The following is an 11107-nucleotide window of genomic DNA, read 5'->3' as shown; positions in this document are numbered from 1 at the left end:
CACTGTGTGCAGTGCACTCCTTCTCCAGCCGGACAAAAAAAGTCTGTCACGGTCTCACCAGGATTTTGTTTGCATGCTTGGATTGGCGCCACATCCACTGTGGCTGGACATTTGGCCTTGATGTCATCACAAACTGCATGCAGTTTGTACTTGCTGGTGTTTTCCCAGGTGATGGTTTCAGCGTTCAGTCTTCGTGCAGGTGGTCTTTCAACCACAGCTTGGATTTTCAGGTACGGTTGGACTGGAACAAGTGTCTTTCAAAGGCTGGTCAGTTCTTCACCTGTTGGTCTCCAGGCATGACAGAAAGCCTCCAATCTTTCAGCAAACCCCTCTCCACCTTGGCTGAGTAGAGGGAGATAGTCGTTTGCAGCAGTCATCATCTCAGTCCACATATGGTGGTGGACGAGGACATTTTCTTCGTTGGCACCAGGACACTCGATCATTGGCAAGGCAAAGGTGTAATGAGGCTCTGGTGTAATGAGGCGAGCGGTGGACAGCCTTGCCCTCAACAGGTAGTTGTGGTTGTCCCCCCAGAGCGCCTGATGGCTCATAGTCATCCAGCGTGTGTGTGAATCAGCACTTAGAGTGCACCCTTATGTACAGTGGGGCAAAGAGGTATTTAGTCAGTCCCCGATTGTGCAAGTTCACCTCCATAGAAAGATGAGAGAGGTCTGTAATTTTCAACATAGGTACACTTCAACTATGAGAGACAAAATGAGAAAAAAAAAAAACAGGAAATCACATTGTAGGACTTTTAAAGAATTAAAATTAAATAATTTATTTGTAAGTTATGATGGAAAATAAGTATTTGGTCAATAACAAAAGTTCAACTCAAGACTAACATAATCTTTGTTGGCAATGACTGAGGTCAAACATTTCCTGTAAGTCTTCACCAGGTTTGCACACACTGTAGCTGGTATTTTGGTCCATTCCTCCATGCAGATCTCCTCTAGAGCAGTGATGTTTTGGGGCTGTCGCTGGGCAACACGGACTTTCAATTCCCTCAACAAATTTTCTATGGGGTTGAGGTCTGGAGACTGGCTCGGCCACTCCAGGACCTTGAAATGCTTTGTACGGAGCCACTCCTTCGTTGCCCGAGCACTGTGTTTGGGATCATTGTCATGCTGGAAGACCCAGCCACGTTGCATCTTCATCTTTTTTGCAGAAAAACAGCCCCAAAGCATGATGTTTCCACCCCCATGCTTCACAGTAGATATGGTGTTCTTGGGATGCAACTCAGCATTCTTCTTCCTCCAAACATGACGAGTTGAGTTTTTACCAAAAAGTTCTGTTTTGCTTTCATCTGACCACATGATATTCTCCCAATCCTCTTCTGGATCATCCATATGCTCTCTGGCAAACTTCAGACAGGCCTGGACGCATACTGTCTTAAGCAGGGGGATACGCCTGGCACTGCAGGATTTGAGTTCCTCTCTGTGTAGTGTGTAGCCTTTGTTACTTTGGTCCCAGCTCTCTGCAGGTCATTCATCAGGTCCCTCTGTGTAGTTCTGGGATTTTTGTTCACCGTTCTCATGATCATTTTGACCCCACTGGATGACATCTTATGTGGAGCCCCAGATCGAGGGAGATTATCAATGGTCTTGTTTTTCTGTAATTATTGTATGGCTTTTGCCTTACAATATAAAGCGCCTTGGGGCAACTGTTTGTGATTTGGTGCTATATAAATAAAATTGATTTTTTTTTTTTTTTTTTTTTTTTTTTGTATATCTTCCATTTTCTTGCAATTGTTCCCATAGTTGATTTATTCACACCAACCTGCTTGACTATTGTAGATTCACTCTTCCCAGCCTGGTGCAGGTCTACAATGTTCTTCCTGGTGTCCTTTAACAGCTCTTTGGTCTTGGCTGTTAAGTTTGGAGTCTGACTGTTTGAGGCTGTGGACAGGTGTCTTTTATACAGATAACAAGTTCCAACAGATGCCATTAATACAGGTAACAGGTGGAGGACAGAAGAGCTTCTTAAAAAAACAGTTGGAGGTCTGTGAGAGCCAGAAATCTTGCTTGTTTGTGGGTGACCAAATACTTATTTTACACCATAATTTACAAATAAATTCTTTAAAAATCCTACAGTGTGATTTCCTGGATTTTTTTTTCTCGTTTTGTCTCTCACAGTTGAAGTGTACCTATGATGAAAATTACAGACCTCTCTCATCTTTCTAAGTAGGAGAACTTGCACAATCTAAATACTTTTTTACCCCTCTGTACACGTCAGGATGGTGTTTGTGCGCAAGTTCTCATGAGCTCATCTCCCCAAACTGATACTGGTAGCTATCTGAAAATGACTTCATCTGGAAACAGGCTGTGGAGAGACAAATTCCCACAAAAAATGTTTTGTCTCAAGGCTGCAGTTAGGTGCTGATCAGAACAGACTCTGGGTCAGACAGAAACATGTGGCTATCAGTCACTCTGCACAAACTGTCTCTGGATTAAAAAAAGGACATTTCACAGTGCATTCCCACAGTGATGAACACAATATCAAAATAACATGGTGTCACATCAATCAATCAATCAATTTTATTTATATAGCACCAAATCACAACAAACAGTTGCCCCAAGGCGCTTTGTATTGTAAGGCAAAAGCCATACAATAATTATGTAAAAACCCCAACGGTCAAAACGACCCCCTATGAGCAAGCACTTGGTGACAGTGGGAAGGAAAAACTCCCTTTTAACAGGAAGAAACCTCCAGCAGAACCAGGCTCAGGGAGGGGCAGTCTTCTGCTGGGACTGGTTGGGGCTGAGGGAGAGAACCAGGAAAAAGACATGCTGTGGAGGGGAGCAGAGATCGATCACTAATGATTAAATGCAGAGTGGTGCATACAGAGCTAAAGAGAAAGAAACAGTGCATCATGGGAACCCCCCAGCAGTCTACGTCTATAGCAGCATAACTAAGGGATGGTTCAGGGTCACCTGATCCAGCCCTAACTATAAGCTTTAGCAAAAAGGAAAGTTTTAAGCCTAATCTTAAAAGTAGAGAGGGTGTCTGTCTCCCTGATCTGAATTGGGAGCTGGTTCCACAGGAGAGGAGCTTGAAAGCTGAAGGCTCTGCCTCCCATTCTACTCTTACAAACCCTAGGAACTACAAGTAAGCCTGCAGTCTGAGAGCGAAGCGCTCTATTGGGGTGATATGGTACTACGAGGTCCCTAAGATAAGATGGGACCTGATTATTCAAAACCTTATAAGTAAGAAGAAGAATTTTAAATTCTATTCTAGAATTAACAGGAAGCCAATGAAGAGAGGCCAATATGGGTAAGATATGCTCTCTCCTTCTAGTCCCCGTCAGTACTCTAGCTGCAGCATTTTGAATTAACTGAAGGCTTTTTAGGGAACTTTTAGGACAACCTGATAATAATGAATTACAATAGTCCAGCCTAGAGGAAATAAATGCATGAATTAGTTTTTCAGCATCACTCTGAGACAAGACCTTTCTGATTTTAGAGATATTGCGTAAATGCAAAAAAGCAGTCCTACATATTTGTTTAATATGCACTTTGAATGACATATCCTGATCAAAAATGACTCCAAGATTTCTCACAGTATTACTAGAGGTCAGGGTAATGCCATCCAGAGTAAGGATCTGGTTAGACACCATGTTTCTAAGATTTGTGGGGCCAAGTACAATAACTTCAGTTTTATCTGAGTTTAAAAGCAGGAAATTAGAGGTCATCCATGTCTTTATGTCTGTAAGACAATCCTGCAGTTTAGCTAATTGGTGTGTGTCCTCTGGCTTCATGGATAGATAAAGCTGGGTATCATCTGCATAACAATGAAAATTTAAGCAATACCGTCTAATAATACTGCCTAAGGGAAGCATGTATAAAGTGAATAAAATTGGTCCTAGCACAGAACCTTGTGGAACTCCATAATTAACTTTAGTCTGTGAAGAAGATTCCCCATTTACATGAACAAATTGTAATCTATTAGACAAATATGATTCAAACCACTGCAGCGCAGTGCCTTTAATAGCTATGGCATGCTCTGTAATAAAATTTTATGGTCAACAGTATCAAAAGCAGCACTGAGGTCTAACAGAACAAGCACAGAGATGAGTCCACTGTCCGAGGCCATAAGAAGATCATTTGTAACCTTCACTAATGCTGTTTCTGTACTATGATGAATTCTAAAACCTGACTGAAACTCTTCAAATAGACCATTCCTCTGCAGATGATCAGTTAGCTGTTTTACAACTACCCTTTCAAGAATTTTTGAGAGAAAAGGAAGGTTGGAGATTGGCCTATAATTAGCTAAGATAGCTGGGTCAAGTGATGGCTTTTTAAGTAATGGTTTAATTACTGCCACCTTAAAAGCCTGTGGTACATAGCCAACTAACAAAGATAGATTGATCATATTTAAGATCGAAGCATTAAATAATGGTAGGGCTTCCTTGAGCAGCCTGGTAGGAATGGGGTCTAATAAACATGTTGATGGTTTGGATGAAGTAACTAATGAAAATAACTCAGACAGAACAATCGGAGAGAAAGAGTCTAACCAAATACCGGCATCACTGAAAGCAGCCAAAGATAACGATATGTCTTTGGGATGGTTATGAGTAATTTTTTCTCTAATAGTTAAAATTTTGTTAGCAAAGAAAGTCATGAAGTCATTACTAGTTAAAGTTAATGGAATACTCAGCTCAATAGAGCTCTGACTCTGTCAGCCTGGCTACAGTGCTGAAAAGAAACCTGGGGTTGTTCTTATTTTCTTCAATTAGTGATGAGTAGAAAGATGTCCTAGCTTACTATTGAGCTGAGTATTCCATTAACTTTAACTAGTAATGACTTCATGACTTTCTTTGCTAACAAAATTTTAACTATTAGAGAAAAAATTACTCATAACCATCCCAAAGACATATCGTTATCTTTGGCTGCTTTCAGTGATGCCGGTATTTGGTTAGACTCTTTCTCTCCGATTGTTCTGTCTGAGTTATTTTCATTAGTTACTTCATCCAAATCATCAACATGTTTATTAGACCCCATTCCTACCAGGCTGCTCAAGGAAGCCCTACCATTATTTAATGCTTCGATCTTAAATATCATCAATCTATCTTTGTTAGTTGGCTATGTACCACAGGCTTTTAAGGTGGCAGTAATTAAACCATTACTTAAAAAGCCATCACTTGACCCAGCTATCTTAGCTAATTATAGGCCAATCTCCAACCTTCCTTTTCTCTCAAAAATTCTTGAAAGGGTAGTTGTAAAACAGCTAACTGATCATCTGCAGAGGAATGGTCTATTTGAAGAGTTTCAGTCAGGTTTTAGAATTCATCATAGTACAGAAACAGCATTAGTGAAGGTTACAAATGATCTTCTTATGGCCTCGGACAGTGGACTCATCTCTGTGCTTGTTCTGTTAGACCTCAGTGCTGCTTTTGATACTGTTGACCATAAAATTTTATTACAGAGATTAGAGCATGCCATAGGTATTAAAGGCACTGCGCTGCGGTGGTTTGAATCATATTTGTCTAATAGATTTGTCTCAGAGTGATGCTGAAAAACTAATTCATGCATTTATTTCCTCTAGGCTGGACTATTGTAATTCATTATTATCAGGTTGTCCTAAAAGTTCCCTAAAAAGCCTTCAGTTAATTCAAAATGCTGCAGCTAGAGTACTGACGGGGACTAGAAGGAGAGAGCATATCTCACCCATATTGGCCTCTCTTCATTGGCTTCCTGTTAATTCTAGAATAGAATTTAAAATTCTTCTTCTTACTTATAAGGTTTTGAATAATCAGGTCCCATCTTATCTTAGGGACCTCGTAGTACCATATCACCCCAATAGAGCGCTTCGCTCTCAGACTGCAGGCTTACTTGTAGTTCCTAGGGTTTGTAAGAGTAGAATGGGAGGCAGAGCCTTCAGCTCTCAGGCTCCTCTCCTGTGGAACCAGCTCCCAATTCAGATCAGGGAGACAGACACCCTCTCTACTTTTAAGATTAGGCTTAAAACTTTCCTTTTTGCTAAAGCTTATAGTTAGGGCTGGATCAGGTGACCCTGAACCATCCCTTAGTTATGCTGCTATAGACGTAGACTGCTGGGGGGTTCCCATGATGCACTGTTTCTTTCTCTTTTTGCTCTGTATGCACCACTCTGCATTTAATCATTAGTGATCGATCTCTGCTCCCCTCCACAGCATGTCTTTTTCTTGGTTCTCTCCCTCAGCCCCAACCAGTCCCAGCAGAAGACTGCCCCTCCCTGAGCCTGGTTCTGCTGGAGGTTTCTTCCTGTTAAAAGGGAGTTTTTCCTTCCCACTGTAGCCAAGTGCTTGCTCACAGGGGGTCGTTTTGACCGTTGGGGTTTTACATAATTGTTGTATGGCCTTGCCTTACAATATAAGGCGCCTTGGGGCAACTGTTTGTTGTGATTTGGCGCTATATAAAAAAATTGATTGATTGATTGATAGATTACAATTTGTTCATGTAAATGGGGAATCTTCTTCACAGACTAAAGTTAATTATGGAGTTCCACAAGGTTCTGTGCTAGGACCAATTTTATTCACTTTATACATGCTTCCCTTAGGCAGTATTATTAGACGGTATTGCTTAAATTTTCATTGTTACGCAGATGATACGCAGCTTTATCTATCCATGAAGCCAGAGGACACACACCAATTAGCTAAACTGCAGGATTGTCTTACAGACATAAAGACATGGATGACCTCTAATTTCCTGCTTTTAAACTCAGATAAAACTGAAGTTATTGTACTTGGCCCCACAAATCTTAGAAACATGGTGTCTAACCAGATCCTTACTCTGGATGGCATTACCCTGACCTCTAGTAATACTGTGAGAAATCTTGGAGTCATTTTTGATCAGGATATGTCATTCAAAGCGCATATTAAACAAATATGTAAGACTGCTTTTTTGCATTTACGCAATATCTCTAAAATCAGAAAGGTCTTGTCTCAGAGTGATGCTGAAAAACTAATTCATGCATTTATTTCCTCTAGGCTGGACTATTGTAATTCATTATTATCAGGTTGTCCTAAAAGTTCCCTAAAAAGCCTTCAGTTAATTCAAAATGCTGCAGCTAGAGTACTGATGGGGACTAGAAGGAGAGAGCATATCTCACCCATATTGGCCTCTCTTCATTGGCTTCCTGTTAATTCTAGAATAGAATTTAAAATTCTTCTTCTTACTTATAAGGTTTTGAATAATCAGGTCCCATCTTATCTTAGGGACCTCGTAGTACCATATCACCCCAATAGAGCGCTTCAGGGAGACAGACAACCTCTCTACTTTTAAGATTAGGCTTAAAACTTTCCTTTTTGCTAAAGCTTATAGTTAGGGCTGGATCAGGTGACCCTGAACCATCCCTTAGTTATGCTGCTATAGACGTAGACTGCTGGGGGGTTCCCATGATGCACTGTTTCTTTCTCTTTTTGCTCTGTATGCACCACTCTGCATTTAATCATTAGTGATCGATCTCTGCTCCCCTCCACAGCATGTCTTTTTCCTGGTTCTCTCACTCAGCCCCAACCAGTCCCAGCAGAAGACTGCCCCTCCCTGAGCCTGGTTCTGCTGGAGGTTTCTTCCTGTTAAAAGGGAGTTTTTCCTTCCCACTGTAGCCAAGTGCTTGCTCACAGGGGGTCGTTTTGACCGTTGGGGTTTTACATAATTATTGTATGGCCTTGCCTTACAATATAAAGCGCCTTGGGGCAACTGTTTGTTGTGATTTGGCGCTATATAAAAAAATTGATTGAATTGACTGTTAAGTCTTCTATTTCCATACCATAAGTCAGAACAAGATCTAAGATATGATTAAAGTGGTGGGTGGACTCATTTACTTTTTGAGCAAAGCCAATAGAGTCTAATAATAGATTAAATGCAGTGTTGAGGCTGTCATTCTCAGCATCTGTGTGGATGTTAAAATCGCCCACTATAATTATCTTATCTGAGCTAAGCACTAAGTCAGACAAAAGGTCTGAAAATTCACAGAGAAACTCACAGTAACGACCAGGTGGACGATAGATAATAACAAATAAAACTGTTTTTTGGGACTTGGGAGTCAAGCTTTCAAATGAATTAAAGCTCTGTCTGGGTTTTTGATTCATTAATAAGCTGGAATGGAAGATTGCTGCTAATCCTCCGCCTCGGCCTGTGCTACGAGCATTCTGACAGTTAGTGTGACTCGGGGGTGTTGACTCATTTAAACTAACATATTCATCCTGCTGTAACCAGGTTTCTGTTAGGCAGAATAAATCAATATGTTGATCAATTATTATAACATTTACCAACAGGGACTTAGAAGAGAGAGACCTAATGTTTAATAGACCACATTTAACTGTTTTAGTCTGTGGTGCAGTTGAAGGTGCTATATTATTTTTTCTTTTTGAATTTTTATGCTTAAATAGATTTTTGCTGGTTATTGGTAGTCTGGGAGCAGGCACCGTCTCTACGGGGATAGGGTAATGAGGGGATGGCAGGGGGAGAGAAGCTGCAGAGAGGTGTGTAAGACTACAACTCTGCTTCCTGGTCCCAACCCTGGATAGTCACGGTTTGGAGGATTTAAGAAAATTGGCCAGATTTCTAGAAATGAGAGCTGCTCCATCCAAAGTGGGATGGATGCCGTCTCTCCTAACAAGACCAGGTTTTCCCCAGAAGCTTTGCCAATTATCTATGAAGCCCACCTCATTTTTTGGACACCACTCAGACAGCCAGCAATTCAAGGAGAACATGCGGCTAAACATGTCACTCCCGGTCCGATTGGGGAGGGGCCCAGAGAAAACTACAGAGTCCGACATTGTTTTTGCAAAGTTACACACCGATTTAATGTTAATTTTAGTGACCTCCGATTGGCGTAACCGAGTTTCATTACTGCCGACGTGAATTACAATCTTACCAAATTTACGCTTAGCCTTAGCCAGCAGTTTCAAATTTCCTTCAATGTCGCCTGCTCTGGCCCCCGGAAGACAATTGACTATGGTTGCTGGTGTCGCTAACTTCACATTTCGCAAAACAGAGTCGCCAATAACCAGAGTTTGATCCTCGGCGGGTGTGTCGTCGAGTGGGGAAAAACGGTTAGAAATGTGAACGGGTTGGCGGTGTACACAGGGCTTCTGTTTAGGACTACGCTTCCTCCTCACAGTCACCCAGTCGGCCTGCTTTCCTGGCTGCTCGGGATCTGCTGGAAGGGAACTAACGGCGGCTAAGCTACCTTGGTCCACACCGACTACAGGGGCCTGGCTAGCTGTAGAATTTTCCACGGTGTGGAGCCGAGTCTCCAATTCGCCCAGCCTGGCCTCCAAAGCTACGAATAAGCTACACTTATTACAAGTACCATTACTGCTAAAGGAGGCCGAGGAATAACTAAACATTTCACACCCAGAGCAGAGAAGTGCAGGAGAGACAGGAGAAGCCGCCATGCTAAATCAGCTAAGAGCTAGTAGCTACGCTAAGCTAGCAGATTCCTAAAAACACGCAAAGTGAATAATGTGTAAATAATTTAGAGGTGATTCAGCAGAAGGAGTGCTTTAGTTAGATTTAGTTAGATTAAACAGCTAACAGATACAGAAAAACACCGCTGTGCTCCGGAACAGGAAGTGAAGTGATACAATACCGATATCGATCTGCTTCTGTGATGCTGTGCAGTTCTAAGCATGACAAGTCATCCTCATCAGGACCTGGATGGTCAGATTTTTGTATTCTGTCACTTTGTGCATGCGTTTTGCTTTCTGCCTCTTTTTGGCTGTGCTTTTTGTCTCATTTACATGCTCTTTCTATGTGGCCTTGTTTGGGGCATTTTCTGCAGGTCTTGTCTTTGAACCAGCAGTCATTTGCATCGTGGGAGGATTTTCCACATCCATAACATTTCTGTCCTTTTGTGCTGTTTATGGACATTTCATGCATTTCATTTTCAGGGCTTTTATTTTGTAATGTGGCATCTTTACCTGCTGTTTCCATTGAGATTGCAATAGCCAGTGCTTAGCCCAGATCCAAGTCCTTTTGTGACAGTAGCCTCTTTTGTGTGTTTGAGCAGTTCATGCCACATACTAGTCGGCCCCTTAATGCATTGGAAGTCCCTCTTTGAAGTCACAATTTTGTGAAAGTTTGCCATGGAATCCAAAATGCTCTCATCCTTTGTTTGATTTTGTTTATGAAATCTAAATCTTTCAGTTATCACTAGCGGTTTAGGCTTTAGTGTTGTGTGGGCCGCTGAAGAGGAGGTACTGCTGGCCCACCACCACCAGAGGGCGCCCTGCCTGGAGTGCGGGCTCCAGGCACCAGAGGGCGCTGCCGCCTTATGGGAGTAGCCTGGGTGACAGCTGTCACCCATCACCAGACACAGCTGTTCCACTCAGCACAGAGGTATATCTGGAGGACGGCGTCTCCACCTCAGTGCCGAGATATCGCCTAAGACTGAGGTAATATTCTCTGCATTTATATTCTGAACAACCAGCTAAACTTGTTAAACCTTTTCAGGACTGTTGACTACTGATAGCTTCATTGCTTGGATAAGTACTCACCTTCCTGCTGTACTTTGACAAGAGGTGGAGGCGGCTTCTCCCCTCTCCGTTACTGGGTGCGGTCGCATCCACACCTGTGTGTTGTTGCTCTCTCCCGCCAGCAGTACCGGATCCGACGAGCGGAGGCAGTGGCCACCTGGGAATTCGGGACTTGGCGGTTCCAGTATTTCCAGGGTTCGGTGGCAGAGGAGATCTGGGTGGTTCCGGTTCGACTGAGACGGACGTCTCCTACCTTCGAGCCTGCCCACACGACACCAGCGGATTCGACCCCAAATTGTGATTGTTGTATTTATTGTGCTCGTTTCACAATAGTAAACCTTGTTATTTACCTTCTCCATTGTCCGTTCATTGCGCCCCCTGTTGTGGGTCCGTGTTCCTACACTTTCACAACATTTAGATGGTCTTCCAAAGTCTTCTGATTGTCATCAAATGTCTTGCTGGACGGTTTCTCTGGACTGACTAGATTGTGTATGTTTTTGCTCCCAATAGACTGAGGAGAACAGAAACTTTCTTCTCTTCCTCCACATCATTGGCATCACAAAACAATTCAATTCACACTTCCCAGTCTTCATTAGTACTATCAAACTCATCCACTTTTCCTACGTAAGCCATCTTCAGTCAGCTGTT

Source organism: Thalassophryne amazonica, chromosome 5 (genome assembly GCF_902500255.1).
Source record: "Thalassophryne amazonica chromosome 5, fThaAma1.1, whole genome shotgun sequence".
Classification (NCBI taxonomy): Eukaryota; Metazoa; Chordata; class Actinopteri; order Batrachoidiformes; family Batrachoididae; genus Thalassophryne; species Thalassophryne amazonica.
The sequence above is the reverse complement of the archived record's forward strand: the minus strand, read 5'-3'. Positions refer to the sequence as shown.